Source organism: Bos indicus x Bos taurus, chromosome 4 (genome assembly GCF_003369695.1).
Source record: "Bos indicus x Bos taurus breed Angus x Brahman F1 hybrid chromosome 4, Bos_hybrid_MaternalHap_v2.0, whole genome shotgun sequence".
NCBI lineage: Eukaryota > Metazoa > Chordata > Mammalia > Artiodactyla > Bovidae > Bos > Bos indicus x Bos taurus.
The window spans coordinates 59,382,179-59,395,395 of NC_040079.1; the positions used below are offsets into that span (position 1 = coordinate 59,382,179).

Here is a 13,217-nt window from a genome sequence, read left to right on the forward strand (position 1 = left end):
TGGGAACTGAAGACTCACCCCTCTTCCACATTACCCCAGTTATCTCAATGATGGCAACTCTGAGGTGCATATTTTGAAATCTATGTCACTTGATGATTTCCAGGCCTAATCTTGACCTTTCAGTTGCTTCGTCTTTGTTTGTCCTCTGTCACTACCTGGAATCTTTCTGAGTTGGGGCCATCACTCCTGTTTGCCAAGTCTTCAGAAAGCATGGTAGCCCTGGAGATGCCCATAGCACACCCTGGCTGCTCTATTGTTGTGGCCCTTAACAACCCTCACCATTGCTATGGCAACTGCAAACCATTCCTGGCAAATGCAAGCAAAGGGCAGCTATGGAAAGAGTGACCTCCCACCTCTCACATATGGCCCAGGAGGAGCTGGTTTCATATAGAAATTGACCCAGTTAATACCAGTCAAATAAATACTCTGCAGAATAAGGTGGCACATCATACAGGAACACGGTGTGGTGGTGGGGTTGAACAAATGCAGCATTTTGGTGACAGGTTTTTACTTAGTTCAAATTTTTTTTCTTAAATGGTATTATTAATAATTTACTCAACTACCCCACAGTGCCTTTCTAATTTGACTTTAATTATTGCAATGACTCTTTAATTCAACTCCCTGGGGTCTGACTCCACTAGTCAGACTAGATGACCTAGGAGACCGCCTTCCTCTACCCACCTGGGCTCCGTCCACCCATAAATTCAGCATTGTGGTAAATCAATGTGTGTGAAAACACCAAGCACTTGCCAGTTTCTAGCTGGATAAACGAAAACAAGTTCTTTACATTTTTGGTGACTCCATCTCCTCACTTAGGAAGTAAGGAATACAAGTAGTTCTGCTGGGCTGCTATAAAGATTCGTTGAGCTATTACATCTGCATAAAATATATTGAACAGTGCCTGGCACACACTTAATGCTCAAGGCAGGTTAACTACCCCTGTTGTAATTGATTTTATTCCAACTGCTGGGAGAACTGAGGAATCTTATCATTCCAACTTAATGCTAAATTTCAGGAATTAGATTCAATGTACTTATATTCACTCTGACTTAATGTTGGGAAACTCTGATAGTCACTTAAAAATCTAAGGGAATTCACTTTTTGGTCTTTATATTTATCTTTATTTTTTAAAAAATATTTATTTATATATTTGGTTATTCTGGGTCTTAGTTGCAGCATGCAAACTCTTATTTGCAACATGTAGGATCTAGTTCCCTGATCAGGAATCGAACCAGGTCTCCTGCATTGGGAGTGTGAAGTCTCAGCCATTGTACCATCAAGGAAGTCTCTACATTTAACCTTCTAATATGTCCTACATCCTACAAATTCCAAGAAGAGGTAGTGGGAAGAAGCCTTCTCTTCCAAGAGCAAACTAAACAGTTACAAACATGCAATTAATTCTGGTCCTTGAAAGAACATTTTCAAGTCCCATAATTCTAGCTTCACCAACCCTCTAAGCTCAGGAGTGAGAAAACCACCATGATCTATAATGATTTCCAAAACTTTTTAATACAGATCTTAGGTGAGAACATCCAGGTTCTCATTCAGATACCGAAATCATTGCTTAAGCCAGACGCTGAGTGAGACCTGGCTGTAGCAGTACATAGTGGACCCATTTGCAAAAAGGAGACAATGAACATGAGCTCATAATAAATTCTTGGCTAGTCACATAGGGCAGAGATCTTACTTGACCCTGAAATGGGCTATCCCCAAAATGTTATGTGATTCAGCATAAAGGTATTTTCTTAAGCCAGGGGAGAGTTTCATAGCTTTCAAACTCTTAGACTTCCATGACAAAAAATAGGCTAATAACTACTCTTATTCTTTTTTCTTTTTTACATTTTGACTGCTTCCATAAAAGGCTATTTTTTTCTCTCATTCGTGCCAACAGGTGCCAGCACTCCGCTCATGTCAAATGACACTAGAGGGGGAGAGAAGAGATCAAAAGAGGATGGAGGGTCATTCTAATGAGGTGACAGGCACTTAATGCAGAGCCTCTAGAAACCAGACTTCCTCCAAATTGTGCCTATACTGAGGTGTACGGGGTAGTGAGATGCAGCAGAGAGATGCTCACACTCGCCTCCAATCAGGTGGAATTCTCGATCAGCACACCATCCTGAGCAGCTTGGGATCACAGGACAGCCTTCATTTCTAGAGAGCTTCAGTTAACAGACAAGACGCGGACCTGGAGCAGCCAGGTTTCCTGTGTGGGATGCAGGCACGCGGAGCTGGGAAACTCTCCATGTTCTCCAGAGAGTTAACCCTATCTCTTTACCAGTCACAAAAGCCGAAGATCTTTCCTAAACACCCAATCACCCTCGCTCTGTTTTCAAGTTTTCTACAGGCAAAACCTTCCTACTCTTTTGTTTCTTTACCGGTTCATCACTGAATCCATTCAGGACACAGCAAATTCCATTCTAGAGCCACGTGAAGACCTACAACGCTCTTCTGTCAATAGGACCTTGTTTTAAAGGACAAGCCAATGAGACTTCCCATATATGACTACTTTACACGCATCTTGATAATGCTTTTTTCTCTTTGTTTCTCTCTGTTATCTGAACCCAAGTGGACTGTAAACAGAAGACGTCAAGTGTGCTGTCAGTCTCCCTGGCACATAACGCGGGAAATCGCATTAAAAAAAAGTCACAGTAATGAAGCTTCAATATCAACAGAGATGCTGGGGAGAGGCTTATTAGGTAGAGCTGGAAGCCCCAAGTTCAGCTTCCACTCTCTGCACCCAAACCAAAGGCAATGCCTCTTCTCTCCACATTCGGAAAGACTGTAGTTCCCCTGGAATCCTACATCCTACTGCTGAGGATAGTGCTTGAGTTCCATTTCACCACATATATATTTAAGTTTGCAGCTAGAAGCGTCCCCAAAGGCAAAGAGTTTCTCCTTTCACACACCGCCCCTCCATTGCCTGTTTACAGCACTGCTTTCTTATTCCTCCTTTTTCTACTCAACAAAATTGAAAATTTCATCACCAGTGTCAGAAAATTAAACCCTAGGGAGCAGAGCACTAGCTCAGAGCATCGGTTCCCTGGCAAAGAGCCAATCCTTGAATTCAACTTTGCAAACCTTCTCTGGTTTCAAAGGATGCAAAACAGAGTCATTTAGAAGCATGCTTCTTCACAGCCGGAATCTCTCTGACTGCACTCTAACTCTTTCTGCAATTAATTTTTTAAAAAGAGAGAGAATATATTTCAATTTGGAGACCGATTTCATGAACGAAGAAAGGGACCCGACCTAGCTCAGTTGCATACTTCCCAAGCAAGAACGGCAGTGCACCCAGCAGAGATGCTTCTTTCTCTGGCTGAGGGTCTGAAGAAGTGTTTGACAAACCTTTGTAATAACATCTCTCTTCACAACGCAAACACCGGCAACACAATCAAGCAGCTCGAAGCTCAGGTCCGTGCCTGCACCCTTCTCTCTCCTCCCAGCCATGCACAGGATTGACTCTCATAAATTTAGTTTTAAAAGCTTCCTCTTTTGAAATGGATTCGTGCCCAGGAAGATAAAGCAAAACTCCACTCCTCACACTGATCCTAGCAAGACAAACCAACATCCCAGTAAAACACACAGTCAACTACAAACCCCATCATACCCGAGCGATGCATGCAGTCTTTGGAATACAGAGGCTCACACATCATGGGAACCCTAGCCTAGAGTGCTGATTCCTCCATGTGCTTGTTCCAATTCACCGTTTTCTTGGCAGACAATAAGACAAAGCTACATTTTAGCTCAGGCTGCTAATACCAGCGCACAGATGTGTAAGACTGAGGTTTACTCACCAAGCCCCCGTAAGTCCATCTTTCCCCAACTACAGATGCTGCTTCTAAGCTGCAGTTGCCACCAAATGACTTAAAGTCGACCTCCAGAAGAACAAAGTGCTGAAATACTGGACGGTTCCTGAGTGAGCTTGTTCACAAAATAGATTTCCAGTTGAGCCATGTGAATGGAGACCCGCCGCACACCTTTGAATGGTATACACTTCAAGTCCAGAAAAATAAGCATGTAGCTCTGCTTATGTTTATGGAGCTGGAACCCAGGGGTGCTCTGATTGGCAGAAGTCGCAGAAAGATCAGCCAATCAAAGGGAGCCTCCATTTCAGGGAAACTCCTGCTCATTTATTTAGCATCTTCAGAGATCATCGGCTTTTCGAGGGAGAGCTTTTCTCTTATAGCACCACAAGAGAAAACAATAACTTCATTTAATTTTAGTGCCCTATGCTCTTCTATCAATAAAGAGATACCTCCTCTTCTTGGTATTCCTCAGCACTCCCCCTTTTCTTGTAAAGAACTAAAAACAAAAGAAAAGGAGGAAGAAGAAAGAGCTAGTGGTGGGCTGGAGATAGTTCATATTCATCAGCCTCCACCTTGTTGGGAGAAAGGAGGGGGGAGCTCCCAGGCTCAATAATTACTGATTCTGTTGCCATGGAAACAGACTGGCTGCAGCAAGTTGGATTCGTGTAGAACATCTGCTGCCAGACCCACAATCTAACTGCAATCTCATCTCTGCCCCCTCCCTACTTTCATTTGATTGTGAGTTTGCTTTCTCCCTCCTTTTCTTCACATACAGTTTTTGTCCAGAAATGTCATGTAACAGCCTCACTCTGTACACACAGTACCAACACGCCAGGGGTGCTCACATACCCAGAAATGCGTTCATGCAAGAGTGCATCCCAGCAGGGCTCCCCCGAGAGGATTCATCCTCTGATTCATACTCAGGATGTAAACAAACACGCACAGCCCCTCCTGAGCCTCCACCTCTCATTAAAATGTACTGTAAGTCACCTATAGAATGAGTGGAGTATCGTTTAAAATATTTGTCATCTAACAGTGCTAAAATCCCTCAAATAAAAGTTTTCGGTGGCATTTCTTGAGGGCACTGTGGTGGTTCCTAGCAAACCTCTGGAATGAAGAGACGAAACCAGGTGCTTGTGGAAGAAAGCTTGCACAAACCCTTAAGTTCAACTTCTTTGCATTAGCACCTCACCAAGGTACCCTGAACGCTGGGGCTCCTCCCGGGGATTTCCTCAGCCCCTTTACATCCCCTCTAACTCCTCCCTTTGCATGCTCCAAATTCTGGTTGCATGACCAGTCAGTCACTTTAGATATGCTGTTATATTTCTCTATAACAGCAGGGGCCGCCACTGAGCAATGAATGGCTGCTTGGTCTGGTCAAACCCAGGTGATCTCACACCTGGGTCTGTGGGAAGCCCTTGACATGATGGAATTCTACAGAAACTGATGGAAAATGGCAAGTGTCAAAGAATGTTATAATTCTGGCTTAAGTTAGAGAGAAAGAAATTATTTTCTGTCCCATCATCATGAATCTTAAGGAGAATCTTTTCTTTCTTAACAGTCTCTATAAAGCCTGGTGACCTCAAACCATTAATGACACTGGCCAGGCTTCCTAGAGGGCTAAAGTCTCTTGCTCTTGGAGCCAAGATGAATTATTCACTACCACACAGACAGTGTCTAACAAGCAACAGGAGCCCTGGACCTCCTTTATTCCTTAACGACTCTTGGTCCAAACCATCTGTTTCCAAGTGCTCAGCTCTGGCCCAGTGGTCTTGATGTTATATTTGCTCTTTCACGAATCTGAGTCCTGGCTTTCCATTTTGTTTCTTTGTGCCACTGTGAGCTTGGGAAGGAATTCTCACCCATGTTCTGCCTCTCAGGCACCCAGCAGTCTTTCTCAGCTCTGTCCAGACTACCTCAACACTCCGGGGTCATGCATATCTCAGATTTCCTCTACCACCTTTCTGGAACCTTTCTAAGTTCCCCTGTCTATCTTCCTCTGCCATGGGGACACCTGCGCATTGCCCTCTCACCCTCCTGAGATTATCCAAATTGCTATTGTTTTTATGCAGAAACATGTCATTCCAACCAGGTCTTCTTCCCTGGTTGGAAATTTAATCAAAATTGAATCATTTGTTTAACAAATATTTAGTGAGTGTTTATGTGCCAAAAGTAATTGTGCTCATGACAAAACAAGCTAGCACGTGTTGTGCCTTACAGCACAAGGACCCTAGCAGAGACACAAAAGATATTAGAATGTAACTTTCATAAGGAGGATGAAGGAGAGCGGTGTGCTATGGGCACAAATAATAAAAAGACTGAACGTAGTGAGGTAAGGCAGAATACTTCGGAGGAAGAGGTATCTAAGATCTAAAGGAAGAGTAGAAGGTAATGAGTTGAAAGCAAGGGGAACAGTGTTTCAGACATAAGGAATAATACATGCAAAGGGCCTTCCTAGACACACACTGCCTACGAGGGAGGGTGACAGCTCTGAAAACCTGAAACAAGCCAAATGTGACTGATCAGAGAGAAAATGATTAAAAGGGCAGTGTGAGATGAACCCAGACAGCAAGCAGAGGCCAGATCTGCAGGGTCTCAGAGATCATGTCTCGGAGTTGGTTTTTATCCTATCACAATGACAAGCCACTGAAATACTTCACTCAGTGACTCCCTGACTTCATCCCTCAACACACCTACGTAACTCAATATATTCCCCAGTTAATCTCAACAACAAGTTAATCTCAACAACAGTCTAATTGACATAGCTGATTTCAAGGCGTGCATAACATGTTGAACTGACCTAGCTAACATTTACGAGTTAATAGTCTGGGTAGCACTCCATCTGGATTAACCAATTTAAGTCTTACAACAACCCAGTGAAGTATTATTATGGTCCCTATTATAACAGTGTGAGGAAATGGAAGTTTAAGGAAGTTAAGTAAGGTTACCAAGATAAAAAGCAGCAGAGCTGGGATGTGAACCCAAAGATTCCAGCTCCGGTTTCTTTAAAAGAGATCTACAGGGACCACCTGGATCAGAATTACCTGGAGCTCTCGGCCAAATGCGGGTTCCTAGGATCCCACTGTATCCCTCCTAACCTATGATCTTAGGAGTGGAACCTAGGAATGTTTTCCCAAGCTCTCCAGGGGATTCTCGTATACACCACAGCTTGACAATCACTCCAAGAGGGGTTAAAATAAGGAGAAAAAAAAAAAGACTAATCCTAAATTAATCTTTAATGCATAAAATGGAGAATGGCATGTGTGTGTGTGTGTGTGTTTGAGAATGGGGGTGGGTCTCACTACTCCAAACCAACCCAAAGAATCCCTTTACATCAGAACAAAATCACATTCCTTTGACTATCAATTTCTGAGTTGAGAGTAGGTACCATACATAGCACAGTTTGCGGCTCAGCAGCTCTGCTGGTGGTGAAGGAATTCACCTTTCAGTGTCATATCTTTTTGCCTTTTCATACTGTTCATGGGTTTTTCAAAGCAAGAATGCTAAAGTGATTTGCCATTCTCTTCGAGTCTCTTGGATAGCGAAGAGTTCAAACCAGTTAATCCTAAAGGAATCAGTCCTGAATATTCATTGGAAAGACTGATGCTGAAGCTGAAGCTCCAATACTTTGGCCACCTGATGTGAAACACTGACTCATTGGAAAAGACCCTGATGCTGGGATAGATTGAAGGTGGGAGGAGAAGGGGATAACAGAGAATGAGATGGTTGGATGGCATCACCGACTCAATGGACATGAGTTTGAGCAAACTCTGGGAGATGGTGAAGGACAGGGGAGCCTGTTATGCTGCAGTCCATGGGGTTGCAAAGACTCAAACATGACTGAGTGACTGAAAAACAACAACAATACTTGCTGGTGAGCAGGTATCTGAAGAAATAGCATGTAAGCTCCCGAAGACCAGATTTACCAGGTAGTTAGAGATGCTATCAGACTTGCCAGCAAGAAGACAGGTAGAGCTCATATTACCTGAATGATATGAAAGTGTTTTAGTTGCTCAGTCATGTCTGACTCTTTGTGACCCCGTGGACTGTAGCCTGCCAGGCTCCTCTGCCCATGGGATTCTCCAGGCAAGAGTACTGGAGTGGGTGTCATTTCCTTCTCCAGGGGATCTTCCTGACCCAGGGATCAAACCCATGTCTCCCACATTGCAGGCAGATTCTTTTATCTGGTGGCTCAGATGGTAAAATGCTAAGAACTGTCATAAATTTTCTTTGGGTAATTTTTTTCTAGAAAATTCATTTTTTAAGACAAAATTTGCAAAGACAACAGAGAACAATTTTTGGCCTTCAGTCTGATCTGCTGCTTAGTCGCTTCAGTCGTGTCCGACTCTGTGCGACCCCAGAGACGGCAGCCCACCAGGCTCCCCCGTCCCTGGGATTCTCCAGGCAAGAACACTGGAGTGGGTTGCAATTTCCTTCTCCAATGCATGAAAGTGAAAAGTGAAAGTGAAGTCGCTCCGTCATGTCTGACTCTTAGCGACCCCATGGACTGCAGCCCACCAGGCTCCTCCGTCCATGGGATTTTCCAGGCAAGGGTACTGGAATGGGGTGCCATTGCCTTCTCCTCAGTCTGATCTACCCCCTCCTCTATTCAAAAGTTAGCAAACAGGCACTTTGGTTCACCTAGCTACTTCTGAAAAATAAGCAGCTTTATCTACATTTCCAGAGGAGTCACTTTATACAGAGTAGCTACAGAATCTTCAGAAAATCTTCCCAGGATTTTTCCCATGGAATGTTGTCTAGTACTTTTGTTACTGAGATTCCAGACGGGGTTAGTCAACTTGGCCATTATTGGGTATTCTTCCCTTTCTACGCTTTGTAATGAAAAAAGTATACACAAGCTTAAAGAGCTACTGATGGATGTAAACTATTATACAGAGAATGGATAAACAACAAGGTCCTGTATAGTACAAGGAACTATTTTCAATATCCTGTGATAAACCATAAGTGAAAAGAATATGAAAAAGAATATGTATAACTGAATCATTTTACGGCACAACAGAAATTAACACAACATTGTAAATCAACTATACTTCAATTGAAAAAGAGACAGCTGCTAATGAACCTCAAAAAAAGGGAAACCTAGATTTTACTGCCTTGATATTATTTGAACTTCTGCTTGTCAAGTCCCCAAGAACTGGTACAGAGCATACATTTAATGGACTTGTACTCTAGAGGCTTAAAAGGTATTATTGGTAGCATATCATCAGTTATGAACACATTCATATTTATTATGTGCTGCCCACAGACAGAAGAAGGAAATCACAGCATCAAATACCTGGAAAATTCTGGGAGAAATAATGCCACCTGGGCATCTGAATAAAATCAGAGAAAAATATCTTTCCATTTTACCCCCACATTCCAGCCTGTACTCTGTTTCCTTCCAGGTAGGCACTGCTGGTGCCATTTATCCTGTGTTTTCTAGGGGAAGATTCAAGCTAATTAAATTCTATTCCTTTCCATAAACATGATTTATCAAATGTATTATTACCAGATTTGATGTAAGTCATATAACTTTGCAATACTTTAAAAATAAATACATAAACCAAAAAGGATTCTGTTAGGTGACAATATATATTTTGGGATCATAAAATAGAGAGATTATGGTGGAGTGATTTCTAAATTTGCAGTCTACATTTTCCTCAGTCTACCTACAGGTTTTAGCTAAAATGAACACCATTTATATTGGGCATTTAAAAGAGAGCTGAGGAAGATTCCATTTACTGAGTTATAAAGAAGTAGCACTAATAGCAAATCCTATTTGCCAACTCCTGGTCCTAAACAGATCACTTCCACAAGCCGGACATCAGTTTTGTTAGGATGCATGTTTCATTGCTGGCAATGTATATGATGGTAATGACAGCCTTAATTCATGATATGGTTACACTGAGATCAAGAAGACAGACTCCCATAGGCAAGGCGTCTAGAGCAGATTCAACTGCCCCACAAGCAGCCTAAGACACGTAACTCGCGTTGTGAGGCGTTAATATGAAGTTTATGTCCCTGAACCTTGCTATTTTTGTGTTTCCCTTAGAAATGCTTAAAATATAAGCAAAATCTACAAACACTGAAATAAAAGTAGATCCACAAAATGCAAACCCATCCATAAACAGGTCTCTAATCCATGCACTTCTTCCCTCCTTCAGAGCAACTGACCTCTGACAGGTGGTGGCCATGATTTGCATTCATAAGGTTGGAGAGTCAAGGTCTAGAAGTCCTTGGGTGTGAAGGATTTAACCAAATAAAATCATCTGGCCTGAGAAGAACATGGGGAGCAGAAGGTTTTTGTTTTTTTTTTGAAAAGTGTGAAAGTGGAAGTCGCTCAGTTGTGTCCAACTCTTTGTGACCCCATGAACTATACAGTCCATGGAATTTGCCAGGCCAGAATCCTGAAGTGGGTAGCCTTTCCCTTCTCCAGGGGATATTCCCAAACCAGGGATCAAACCCAGCTCTCCCGCATTGCAGGTGGATTCTTTACCAGCTGAGCCACAAGGGAAGCCCATGAATACTGGAGTAGGTAGCCTATCCCTTCTCCAGTGGATCTTGACCCAGGAATTGATCTGGGGTCTCCTGCACTGCAGGTGGATTCTTTACCAGCTGAGCCTGTAAAGGGGGCAGGAGAGTAAGGCCTAACATCATGCAGCTCTTATAATTTTGTCTGTCTTTAAAGGAGTACTGGTGAATTCTGAAAGTGTATGGACTTGCCAGCTCAAATTTTTCAAATATACTATGGAAGTGCATTCCAGAATTGCAGGCTGATGAAAAATCATGCCAAAAGGGAAAATGAAAATGCCAAAATCCTCAGCTCAGCCTTGCCAAGCATGTCCACTGCCAGTATGGTGGCAGAAAGCTGCTGGGCCAATGGTAGGATATGCTCTAGATGATACAAAATGGGAAACAGCTTCTTCACCATTTGGAAAAGGGACGCTTCTGGGCTGTCATCACATTCTTCTTGATTTTCAGATCTAATGCATAAGCAAATCTCTCCCAATTCTGAGAAAACATAGAATTTCACAAGCAAATAATTCTATCTTTTGAGAATAAGATTAGCTTCTGATATTCAGTAAAAGGACCAATTTCGTTTCAGTCAGCAGATATTATATCTATTGTTTTGTCAAATGGTTAACACTGGATGCCCTCATTCTTTCTGCTCTTTCTGCTCACAGATTTACAGATAAATTATGTGTCCTGGTCTTTAGTTATAACAGGCATTACACTGCAACATAACATGGTAAACCAGGGATGAAGTGGAAAATAGGAGGGTTTGCTGAGAAAGAGGGAAACCAAGAAGATTAAGAAGATAAGTAGATGTGGTTTATTTAGGCAAGGAGGGAGGAAGAGGAAGGCGTACAGACATCAGTTTCTGGGACGTCAGGTTCTAAGATGTGGAAGGGGATGCTACAAAGCAAAAGGAGTTTAAGGGCTTGAAATAAAGTCCAAGAGGTCTTACAGAACCACATAAGAAACCACAAGGGGAGGACACCCACAGGACCAAAGGGATCCAACATATGAAATTCTACTCTGAGCCCTATTTAAACTCAATCATTTTGCCTTTGTCCCTTAATAAAGACCGTGTTCAGAAGCCAGACACATTACAACCATGCCCCCACCATTTCAATACCAAAACAACACAGCAACTCTCTAGGAAAACCAACTCTGAGTGTTGTGACCACTCATGGCCAACTGGCATCACGACTACAAGGACAGACTCGTTCTGAAACTCAGCCTTCAATATTATCAGCTGGTAAGAGCCAGATTGCTTGCAAACTGTTCTCTATTCTACTTCCAATTAAAGAAAGCTATGAAATGTGAACCATGACCCCTAGGCAAATGATATTAACAGGTTATTCCCAACTCTCAGGAAGAATGAGCTTTGCAACCTAATTTGTGCAGCAATTAAATTCAGTCCAAAGTATAATTTTGTTTTATTGCTCAGTACTTGCCTTCATTTTTTAAGTCAGTAATTGCAGGAAGGAGTTAATTTGATAATATAAATAAAAATTGGCCCCAAAGGGCAATAACCCATCCATTTAAATGCAAAAATGCTCTCCCTCCAAGTCATTCCACAGCAAATATGAAACATGATTTCCAAAATGCATTGCTTGTAATACTCTTAATGCAGTGACAAGCAAAAGAATTGTGAAGCAGATATTTCAAATAATGACATATGTTCAACTATGAATAAGTGCTCTTGTTTACATTTTTGGGGAATCTATTGTGTGTCAGACATCTTAGTTTTTCTGTTCACACACTGAAGAAATATCTTTCACCAAAAAACTCCAGTTTGTAATTAAGGAATCGGGCCTCCATTCATTCAACTAATATTTAGGAAGTACTTATAATGTGCTTTCACATGTTTCTTTAAGGTTGTTTTTTTCAAGTCTTGGATACTGAAGAATACAGCTTTAATATCTTAAAAACAACAGAGCTCTGTTCATTAAGTTTTCTCTTCACGTATTCATTGTATTTCATGTCTTTTCCCCGCCAATTCTGTTCTGCTTACCTGGTGTCTAGTCATACATTAAAACCCTCCCAATAGAGTGCCTCTCCTATACAATTCCTCCTTTGAATTATTTCCATACAATGTATATTAGGTTTTTGCTATTGCATATGTCATGCTATTTTGTAATTATCTCTTTCCAGGGCTATGACCAATTCTGTGAACTCCTTAGAGTCTGATTTATTCACACAACACTAGGAACACCGTCTCTACATGTCTCTGATACCTTAGCCAAAAATATAAAATCTTTTTGCAAACCTTTACACTTAGGGAAGTGATAAAATCCTTCTGAGTACTTCTCTGTTATTCTACCCAACCTCAAGGATAAAGTTATGAGATGAGGATATCTTTGAAAACATCTCAGTGACTCATCTCATGTTTTCTTCCATTCCTTTCTCCTCCTACTTCTGCATCCCGAGGGGCCTCAGAGAGATGGAAAAGAAGTTAGATACCTTCCCTCCAGGAACCCATTTTACAAGCAGCCCAGGTGCTGGGACCCTCTCTCTATGAACTTGCTCACTTTCTCAAGGATGTCACATCTGCTTAGAACTTTTTTGCAGTTAATGAGTCTTCCTCGAATGGAGCCTCAGAGGGTTTTGATCTTAGTACCAATCAACTTCAGGCTGAAGATGCAGGGCACAGGCTCAGCTGGCACAGATAGCTCAAATACACGCTTTATTTTAAGGAAGAATAAATAAACTTAACCTGAGTTGATAATGTGGGCTGTTGTGGTCAGAGAATTCACCCTAGACCAGCACCACTTAGCAGATCACAACTGGAGCTTGATGACAGTTCTGTATTCTCATACTTTAAAGTTGTTCATAAAAATATGACTGTAAGAACATTTATGCTCAGTAGAGAATATGCTTAACATTATAAACTTAGTAAAACAGAAA

The 13,217-nt window shown here is 41.9% G+C and overlaps 1 protein-coding gene across 10 annotated transcripts in view; it reads right to left on the reverse strand.

Moving 5' to 3' along the window:
• ELMO1 (engulfment and cell motility 1) overlaps positions 1–13,217 on the reverse strand; it is a 589,784-nt gene that overhangs the window by 135,223 nt on the left and 441,344 nt on the right. The window contains exon 1 of one of the 10 annotated variants that reach the window (XM_027539546.1): positions 3,792–4,276. The exons of the other annotated variants lie outside the window; for them this stretch is intronic. The gene's annotated coding sequence lies outside the window, so the exon portion shown is untranslated. Of the gene's footprint in view, positions 1–3,791; positions 4,277–13,217 lie in introns of those variants that run through there. 10 annotated transcript variants of the gene reach the window in all.